Genomic DNA, 11,283 nt, shown 5'->3' with positions numbered 1-11,283 from the left:
CAGGGCACAACTTCAAAGGGCTGCGTATCTGTACTGACCCAGAACTGAGGGCTTAGATTTGATACCTCTCAAAGGCATTGATTACCTGGAGAAACTGACACATTTAGTAAGGGGATTATCATAAACACGCCTCTTTAGATACTGAAAATGCTATTACATTGATAAAACAGTATGTCAGAATCATCTTATAGCTTTAATATGTATATAGGGTATAGCTTTTATCTGACCTTTCTATTTCTAATTTAATAAAAAGGTAGCTGCAGAGGAGGTAGAAACTCTTTGCTTACAGTTTATAAAATCTGATAGATGTTAAAAAATGAGCAAACATCTGGAACAGCATCTTCTCACTGAACAGAGGAGCTCCTTCCCACTAACCTTCCTTCTGACATATCTCCCAAGTGATGCATCCTGGTGCCATGCACCCATGTCCTGTCCCACAGGTCTCCATCTGCTCCTCAGGATGAGCGCTGGTCTCTCATAGATCCTGAGTCACATATACCATCCCTGAGCAGGACTGATTCCACTTGGCTTCTTCCTATTTCAGACCAGCAAAAATCATTTTCTCCACAGGACTGCAGTTCTGGTTAAAAACACAAGAGGGTGAACCATACCCAAACATTCAACTGCATCCATTTTTCGTTCTGCTACCTTCTCCTTTTACCAGAAATTAAAGTTCTGGGCCTACCCTGGCCTGATTTTAACACATACTTTCACAGAATTTCTTAGCTAATACTGGCTGACTAAATAATCACTACATATAGAAACTGTTTGGTAGCTGGTTCTTCCCCTCAATTGTTTCATCCTGTCTCTGTTAACCAAATTACTACCATATTAAAGCAATTTATACCATCAAATTAAGGCAATTTATAGTTTCCAGGATAGTAATGGCTAATTCTGGTAGCCTTGATTTTCTGCTCACCTGAAGCTCTGTTTCAACATCCTGACCGTGTGCCATTATCAAGGCTACTACAACCACAGCAATATTTGTAGAAAGTGTAATTCAAATCAAAGCTGGGTGAAAATTTCCTGATAAACTTACATTTTCCTCAGAAAATATTGTTTTATAAAACTCCAGTTGTCTTACAGGAGGATACATAATTGTATCCTTGCTGTTGAAGCAAGTCCAGAAGAGGGCCACGGGGATGATAAGGGGGCTGGAGCACCTCCCATATGAAGACAGGCTGAGAAAGTTGGAGCTGTTCAGCCTGGAGAAGGCTGCATGGAGACCTCACAGCAGCCTTCCAGTATCTGAAGGGGGCCTACAAGGATGCTGGAGAGGGACTCTTCCTTAGGGACTGTAGTGGTGGGACAAGGGGTAATGGCTTCAAACTTAAACAGGGGAAGTTTAGATTAGATATAAGGAAGAAGTTCTTTACAGTGAGGGTGGTGAGGCACTGGATGGGTTGTCCAGAGAAGCAGTAAATGCTCCATCCCTGGCAGTGTCAAGGCCAGGCTGGACAGAGCCTTGGCGACATGGTCTGGTATGATGCATCCCTGCCCATGGCAGGGGGGTTGGAACTAGATGATCTGAAGGTCCTTTCCAACCCAAACCATTCTATAATTCTGCAATTCTATGATTTTATGATTCAATGATTTTATGTCCCTGGAAAGACTGAGATGTTTCTGAAATATGAGTTTTCTGTGCACAGGTGAGGTAAAAGCAATATGATGGTCACTGAGATCCAACATGTCAAATAACATTTTTCTCCATTTTCTGACTATATTTTCACAAATTTACTTTTTTATACTTATGCCCTAGGAGTTGTTTCCATTGTGGTACTAGCGTATGCTTTTTGGTATGTGCTGAAGTTACACCTACAGAATTGTGCTACTTTTTAGGTGTGGTTCAGGCGAGGAGCTAGTAATATGGAGAATTTTTTACAATTTCTATTCTGGTTCCAGATATACTCATGAGAAGCACATATGCTGAGAGCTGATAAAAGCAGCTACTACGGTACAAGTCCAAGTCTTATCTGTGGAGAATAAAAGCTCTTCAGCAGTTAACTTACATGACAAAGACTTTAAACACAGACTTTTGAACAAATGTTATGACGTAAATTTAACTGTCTTATGGCTTGTGAAGAAGGAACATTTTTGATATTTTAAATGTGCCAACTGCAGTAGTCGCATTATCTAATTTGGCTGCCTGAGAATCAGCCTCTCAGCTGAGCAAAATTGAAGGTCTTTCAGTATCGCAAAGCCTTGCTGAGAGCCTAAATCTTACCTGTTGGTCTCCACCTATTAGAGAACAATTCGTCCATATATCTTGCCTTACTCATGTCCATAAAATAACAGCTACAATAATAAGAGGTGAAGCTGCGAAAGCTAAGACTTCATACTAAATGGAAAACAAGAGTTGCAAACCTTGACATGCCATTAAAAATTTGTGTTGTCAGAATATCCAATTAATGCCCAACAAACACAACTGTACAAAGATGCTTGAGCAAGGCTAAGCAGCAAAGAACATCAGAGCAGGGACAGGACAAGGATGGTCCCCACCCCTGGGCTGCTCCCAGCTCTTCTAGGCCAGGTTGCCAAAAACTAGATTCCTCTAAGTGTAAGAGTCACAGTTAAACTGTGACAAACAGGAGATGGTATTCCTCATTAAGAAGCTACTTGACAGCTACTGATGCCACTCCAGGCTGCAAGACTTTTAACCTCCATGCTTCAGTCTCACCATCTGCAACACAGAGATAAACTGACACAGCCAGGGCAAGGAAGATTAATTAGTAAGCACTGAGAAAGAGCCTATGAAGCACTGGGACCTGTTAATTATAATATCACACTTGATAGCCGCACCTCCAGCATAATGATATCTCAGTTTAACCACAAGTCAAAGCAACACGGGGCACCAGGAGATACAAGTGGGGAAATGACACTCCCTCCTGCGCCAACCCCCTGGTGATGTCTGAAGGTTCATGGGCTGGTCAACGGGCTCAGTTGCCTGGTCTTGGGCCTGCGCAATGCAGCCACTGGGCTGTTCCCTAGGACTAACAAAGATATTCTAACACCCACACCAATAAAAGTCTCGAAGAAAGTCAATTTTTAGGAAAAGTTGCAGTAACAAATTGGCATGGAAATGCTCTTGCATACATTAAGGAAATGGCCCATGTTAACTATCCATTTTGTTATCGATGTGCAACCCGATGCTCATTACATGTGTAACTGAAAATGACTCCTTAAAATGCTTATTGTCAGATCTTGGGGCTGTCCACAGCAGCAGAAATAATTATTTCAAATCAAATGACATTTTTCTCTTTCTGTTTTGCATCATTTGCTCTGCTTTCTTCTCTTCTTTCACTTCTGCATAAAGTGATGGAAGTGAAGGAGGAAAACCCAAGCTGCCAATCTAAAATCAAATTTAGGCCTTTATTTGTTTTTTTGACAATTTTTTGATTAAATACAAGATTTTTTCATCTTATTCATTGGCTTTAAAACACCAATTTTTATCTTAGGGCATGCATAACCATTCACTTCTTTAAAAAGTCCTTTCCCAATGCAAAATTCAAAAAACCTATACTGAATATAACAAGGGAAGCATATGTTAAACCATATTATTTTTATTTATTGATATTTATATAAATAAATATATGTTTATTATTTTTGTACAGCATTCTTTGTGCAGGCTCATAGGATAACTCAGAATTCCCACAAAGTGATTCCTAAAAGGTCAAAAGCTGTTTATTTTGGCAAAAATTGAAATGTAGCCTTTGTGATTTTTGCACAGGATTGAAACACTGAGGAGTAAGGGAGAGTTTCTAGGCACTACTGCTTATAAAACACAGAAATGACACAAAAACATTAATTTGAAAGCAAGAATGGATTCGTCTTTTGTGCAGATGTGGCTGTGCAACTCTGGCCTTATGATGGAGAAGACTTTCCTCCCTCACCCAGCAATGCATGAGAAAACATAAAAATTTCTCATATTTTTTTGAACTAGACTCCTAAGTTAGGGTTTGTTTTTATGAGTGGTTCCTGTGCAGGTGTCATTATTTCTTATGTCGGGAGACATTTCTTAACATATTGGTTACCTTAAGTGACAAACCTGTTCTTTTTTACATTCCTTTTATATTGTGCAGGGGTAATGCGTTAGTAATGAAAAACTGTGTTTGAGTTAAATGAATAAATCTGGAAGAGAATTGATCTTTCTGATGAACATGTAATATCCTGGAAAATCCATCACATGGAACAGTTTAATCATTCGGTTTAACCACAACTTCTAGCTTGTCCTTTGCAGCATTTATCCCCAATGTGTGGCTTACAAGCAAGCCCCCTTCAAATTTTTTTCTCTCCTATGCTTGACAATACACATTTCCTCTGCCTGATGAGGAGCATAAAATACAATGCTGTTCAAGCACAGTCCGACTGTTAGAATGATTTATGGGAATATTTTTGTCAGCTCAGAGGTGTGAAGAATTCTTGCCTTCCAAAATTTCTGTGCTGGCTGAAGCTTATAGCAGTAAAAAATGTCCTTCATCAGAGATTCTTTTTTGTAAATGTTATCAAAAAAGCTATTTTGCTACTGAAAGCTGTGTATCCACCTAAGAAGAAGTTGGCAGGATGCTCCATTGGTATGCAAATACAGAGTTCTCATCTACATGCAGATTAACTTAAAGTTAAGTTCTGCTTTCACCACCTAGATCCATAAGGCAATGAAAATCTAACGATACATGATTCTAGCCACAAATACTTCCAGTAATTAGAAAAGCCTACTAATTGCTTATGACAACAGCGTATGTCAGAGCGAATCAGTTAACATCTGTCAAGATTCATACAAAGACCTAGAAGCACCTAGTTTACATATGTTCTAACTCTTCTGGAAGTGTAAGAACAGCATCCTTTCTCTTGGTTTGAGGAAAAATCTGGGTATCTATCTGAGACAATGGCAGGAAACGAGACATGTCTAAAAGTTTGGTAAATCTGGACCCATTCTGCTTGCAAGTCTTTCCAGTTCAAAATCAGGTTTTGAGTCTCCTTCCTGCTATTTTTTCCAAAACAGGTATTATTGTTGCAACTTGGTGGTTATCTGGCAGGCTTTCCTGGAATTCTGTGGTTTTGTGGCTGTCTGGAATGCTATTGTTGTGGGTTATATATTAATGGATGTATTAATTGCAGGATGACTGTTAACTATAAAAGTGAAGTTGTAATCAAATATAACCTTAGGATGTAGCATGCATTTCCAAAACCAGGAGAACTAATGTTATCTTATATCATATTGGTGAATATTTATTTTAAATTCTGTTTACAGCTCTAGTTATTTGGCATTAAGTGAGCTGAAATTAAGCCTCAAAAGAAGATATATTAACATATTCAGGGAAACAGACAGTCTGCGATATCTGAGAAAACCAAAGAGCCCACTTGATTAGAAAATGCCACATCTAGAAGGGAATATGATTGGTCTCTACAAATATCAGAAGGGTTAAAAAAATTCCCAAAACATAAGGACTACTCGAGTTACCAGATATTTTTATCACAAGAGTAAGATATATACACTGCATGAATAAATTTAGTGAAGAAAACAGTTTCTAAGCATTAAAACTGGAAAGGTTGACAGCAGCCTTCCAATGAATAAAGAAAGATATAAAAACTTTACAAATAGTTTAAATGAATTAAGAAAGATATAAAAACTTTACAAATAGAGAGAAAAACATTTATGGAAGGGATTATGTGATAACCTACCTACAACTCCAGGAAAAGTCCTCAATGACCTAAAAATTTATCTGTTCCTAAACAGATAAATGCTGGGTGACTGAAGAGATATAAAAAATTTCAATCACAGTAAATGATGTGTTGGAAGCAGCCAGAAATATATAAGGAACCAGGAGGGAAAAGTAAAATGAAAGCAAGCAGTAAAATGTAAAGGCAGGGAGACAAACCATGAAATAAGGGAGAGGCCATCAAAAAATGTAGAACGTTTGCTGAACAGGCAAAAATCACCATAAATAGTGTTTAATAGTGTTTAATAACTGACATCGAGGAGGTTTTAGGGCACTGAGGGTACTTGTAGTCTTCAATGACCCTGACTAGCCTCCCTTGAACTCTCTCCTACCACCTGCCCATGGCCCCAGAAACCCATTTGGCTTAGCCTGTCTCGTCTCAGGGTACCTGTCTATAGTCTTGCTTTTTGCCGTGCCTTCTTGGTGGGCCTTGGGTCATACTTTATGTAACCAGTAAACCTAAGGATGGGTGCTTTTGAAACACAACAACAATTCAGACCAGTTCGGTGTAATATTGATCACAATATGTCATAAAACAAGCTTAAATCTTTGGAGATTAGATTACTCCAGTAGCCTCATGCTAACAGTCATTGCAGATCTAGCTAGACAGATCAGATGAACAAACCAGTAGAAAGGATTTTTACCCAGCTGCACATGAGTTATTTAATGCTGGGAAGCATATGTTTTAGAAGTACCTGGAAAATATTTAAGAAGAATGTAGCTTCTAATGAGCTATGGCATGCAAACTTGTACCTTACACAGGTTAGTAGCAACACTTCAAAGACTGGACTTTTCCTTGAAATTATTTTTCCTTAGATGCCCATATTTATATGTTCTCAATTTATTGTACTACCTCCAGTATTGGCTTGTCCCGGAAAGGGTGTTGTGTTTTAGATAATAAGAAGTTGGGTTTCAGTTGTTAATTGAATTTGTTCTTGGCCCATTGCAAGGAAATAATAAATTCATCTTGTCAGTTGAATAGCACAGGACTACTTCTGGGTATGCAATGATTTAGTACCTACTTCCTGGTAACTAAAAAACAGTCATGTAAATTAATTATGAAGGTCACAAATCATGTCTTCCATTTGGTTAACATTCAAGCTACAAACAAAGTCTCCTTGCCTAATACTCAGACAACTGAAGGAGGTGTTATTTGTACATTGGAAAAACAAACAATGCAGGAGTTTCTGGTAGGAATTTTTTATGTACTGGTTGTTCTACCTATATTTGCCACTTGTGCCAAGGTCATACTGATTAGAACTTGTGGATCAGTGATAACGCATATACAAAATGCACAGTTTATGTTGGGTTTTAACTTGTGATGTGGTTCAGAGTTTACAGAACTCATTGAGTCATCAAAATCAGATATTTACTGTCTCTCTGTCCTAATCCTCATGTAGGTCAGACCAATTATTTCACACGTTGTCACTAAATAGCACTTTGATGCTGTTCCACTAGAACATTAGAGCTCAGCCTCCAAGAGGCTGATGTTTATATAAATGATGAAAGTGCCACGCATTGCAGGAGGTCTTCTGGGATCAGCTCCCTGGAGCCTGTTTCCCACAGTCTATAGACACCCTCTCTGATCTGGCTGCTATGGATGGATTGTTGTACAAAAATAGCACTGGGAGCTATATTAGCTAGAGACATTGAAGCTAACACATTTTTTCATTGAGGAATATTCCCTAACCACCCTGTTTGGCTTTTCATGCATGCATCGCAATTATTGCAGCAAACTTAGTGTTATGCAGCTCATTTAAGATTTCTGTGCCATTTGTGTGCTCTGCAAGATTTAGTGGAGAGAGAATTACTTAACCTTCTCAATAGCAGGGCACAATGAAGTGGAATAGATAGGAACAGGTCCTTTTGCTGAAAAAGAAAGCATGCCAAATTTTCTGCAGTCATCACTCTGGTGATGTGGCCTTTTCTTAGAGTAAATGGACCACATAGAACATTTACAGGAATAGCACAGCATTGTACTGAGCAAAATTGTAACTGTAAAGACTATTGGGGGCAAAAAAAAAGGAGGATTTTTAAAGCTGAAAGGGATTTATCTAGTTTTCAGCAAACAGAGAAATGGAAATCACAATATTTGCAGATAATGAAACAGATTCTTTAAAACTCAAAAACACAGAAAACTGGTAAAAAACTTCATATGAGGAACAAAAGTTCCTGAGCCACAAGCCAGGGATTGCAAATCAGCTTGTCACAGACAACGCAAAGAGATGAATGCACTTACCATTGCAGTTACATCACCTAACGTCATCATAATCTAGAGTCACAATCTCTCAAAAGCATTTTTTTTTGCCATTATTCCTCACAAAGAAACGGATCCTCACCCAAGTGCAAACTGAGTCACCTAAGATATCATTTAAATTATTAAAGTGGTACATGTGATCTGTGCATAAGACCAGAAAAATATCTTGTATATATCTAGAAAGTATTTTCTACAAGGTGGCATTTGGAAGCAAGGAAGGAAAAAGGAAAAAAAAAAAAAAAGCCACTATGTAAATGAAACTGTTAGAGAAGAAAAGAGAAATATCATATTACTTGCTACGAAAGGTGAAACTAGTAAGGGAAATCAGGTTGTTACAGAATCTGTGCAGATTTCTGCTACAGTTGAAAGTTCACTGAAATTTTATCTCAACTGACAAAGTAACATAGAACGGGTTGCTAGAAACTGAAGACTCCTTTGTACATAATGTGATCTTCAGGTACAAGGTAATTCAGAAGAATGCATAACTTCCTTGACACTGGAAAAAAACCCTGCACACTCCATGTTGCAAATAACTCTATAGCTAGCATAGCTAACAAATCCTTTAAAGAACATTGAAAAATAATAATTTTTAGGTGCATTTTTTCATTTTTCTTTTTAATAACATCTCCACTACTGAGCTTTTACCAAAGCAAAGTCTTTAGTAGAATAAAACTTTCAGTTTCCATTTAAACCTTGTTTTGGGAAATTTTTGCTTTGATTAACATGAATGTAACAAGAACACACTGAAGGCAACAAATCTAAATAAAGTGATGTTGTAAAATATTTGCAACCCAAGAGAAACCTGGAGATATCTCAGATTGATGTGCACTCACATTTGCTAATGCCAGTAAGGAAAGCTATATCATGAAAGGTCTATATCATGTAACAAACAAAAGACTTCTCAATTTCCCTGACAAGTGCCCTTTCCTAGCGCTGTTCTGGAAAGATGTAAATTGTAGAGTGAACACAAGTACAGGTGTATTCAAGCTCCAGACTGGATTTTGAAACCTGGAGACAGACCTCAGTAAGAAAAGAGAACTGAGATGATACATTACCATGTCTGAAGTCATTTCCTTGTGCTTTTTCAGAAACTTAATACCTGCTTGCCTTTAGAACAAGACTTAAGTAAGAGACTTAAGTCTCTTAAGGAGACTGGCAGGAACATCTCTGTAAGAGCCACCTCAAGTGCCCAGATACAGAGGAGGATGGGGAGCACGGAGGACTGATGGGGAGCAAGAAAAAAACACTTATCACAGGAAAGGACAATAGACATACATGATTTGTCACTAAAATCTTTTGCAAGTAGCATCCGACACTTAAAACATTAATCTCATTTATAACACTTCTTATTGCTTTTCCAGGATAATAGGTAGGGCTTTAAGGCGTATGTAAAACATCCATCTTCCCTGCAGTAGTCCCTTTTTTATCACAAGAGCAGTACAGCCTGGTCCTTGTGTGAGGGAGAATGAACCCTGTTATCTCTTGCAAACAGCCCACCACACTCCTCTTCAACAAGGTATGCTTTAGCCAAACACAGCTTAACTGGATGCAATTCTCTGGTAACTCTCCTGCAACTAAAGTTGTCAGTCCTTTTTGCCTAAAGTTAGTAATACCTGAAGTTAATTGTTGACAGAATAAGCCTCATTAATGGTTAGAGATAAATGTTTCATTTATTTAGAAGAACAAATATTGGAGTACATAAATATTGGAATACAATTTCTTCTGGGTCCCTATTGGCATATAAATCACCCGTACATGTATAGGGGGCATATATCTATGGGTGCTGGACATTAGTTCACCTCACTGGGAAAATAGCTGAGTTGTTTTTTCTGGCCAGAAAGAGAAAAGGAAAAGAAGAGGAGGCAGGAGGAGGGAAAGTTGGGCATTGGGCAGTCTGTTGCAAAGGCAATGTGAGGTTTGCTAAAAGTCATTCTTAAGAACTGTGTATTCTACTTACACTGGTACATTAGCTTTCTGGCACATACATGCTGAAGCACAGCTTTTGTTTGTACTCTCAGGTAACAGACCCCCATCTTGTGCACTTCACAGGCCATATCTATTACAGTAAAGCAAATGAGCACATCTGGCAAGTCCTTCAATATCTTGTTTGAAAAGCTTGATCCTCTGTCAAATTTCTAGAATTTGGATGCTTAAATCTGAACTCTTTACCAAAAGCTTGTATTATAATCAATGAAGGGAAATGAGAATTATATATCTTTTCCTAAGATCAATCCTTTTGTCTAAAGGTACATAATTTTCCATTAACTGCAAGCGCAGCATAACATGACCAACAAAGACATGCAGGAATACTCTTTCAATATAGATTGTGTGTCTCTGTGTGTGTTGGTTTTGTACCTGTGTTCAATTTAAAATATAAAGTAATAATCTCAGAGAAAGACCTAATTGAAAGAACTTGACCCATTTTAAAATTTAAACATCCATTAAAAAACACTTTCCCCAGCAAGATTTCAACAGAGAGCCCTTTCTGCACCCCTGAAAGGATTGCACACATATAATGTGAGATATTCACTAAGTAAAACATTATATAATGAATAACGCAAGATATTCATGGCTGAGCTATGGGTAGAAAACAATGAACTTTACTCTTGATTTTGTTCTTTTTTATCACTTCCTGTAAAAATGAAGGAGCCCTCAGAACCTTACAATCAAACATTGCCTTATCCTGTGGTATGCAAGGATGAGCAATAGCTTTTTAACAAAGCTCTGCTTCAGCTCTTTGAGCTGTTAAAATGAAATACAGTCACAACAAAGAAAAAATACATATATGCTTATTTTAGCTTTGCCACTTACAAGTTTGTGTCTGTGCTAGACTGATATGTTCTTCTTGCTTTTATCCACTCTTAAGATTACAAGAGCAGCGTCAAGCAGGCTTAGTCCAGGAGTTACCATGAACAAGGGCATCATTCCTAAAAGGTGCCTTGCTGCCCTACTTGGCAAATTAAAGATTCACAAATACGTAAATTGGCCTCAGGACCAGAGAAAAGGTCATGGCACTGCCCACCACACCAGTATAGATGTAACCTAAAAAGAAATGAGTTCTTTAAATCTCATAGCATGTGGGTAGTTTTCCAACAGTAGTCTCACCAGGAGACCAGCCAAATTTAGCACCACCTGCCAGCCTTGATAGATTATGTTGATTTTCATACTTAAGGATTGATGTGGAATTTTATTGCAGTATCTTAGCACTACTACTTCATGACCAAGTTATCTACTACTGCAATATCATCCCTTTTTTTTAATAGATACAATTTTTCATGAAATAAAGGCTCCTATGATACAATGTTGGCC

This window comes from Strigops habroptila, chromosome 6 (assembly GCF_004027225.2).
Source record: "Strigops habroptila isolate Jane chromosome 6, bStrHab1.2.pri, whole genome shotgun sequence".
Taxonomy (NCBI): Eukaryota; Metazoa; Chordata; class Aves; order Psittaciformes; family Psittacidae; genus Strigops; species Strigops habroptila.
This window is presented reverse-complemented; position numbering follows the sequence as displayed.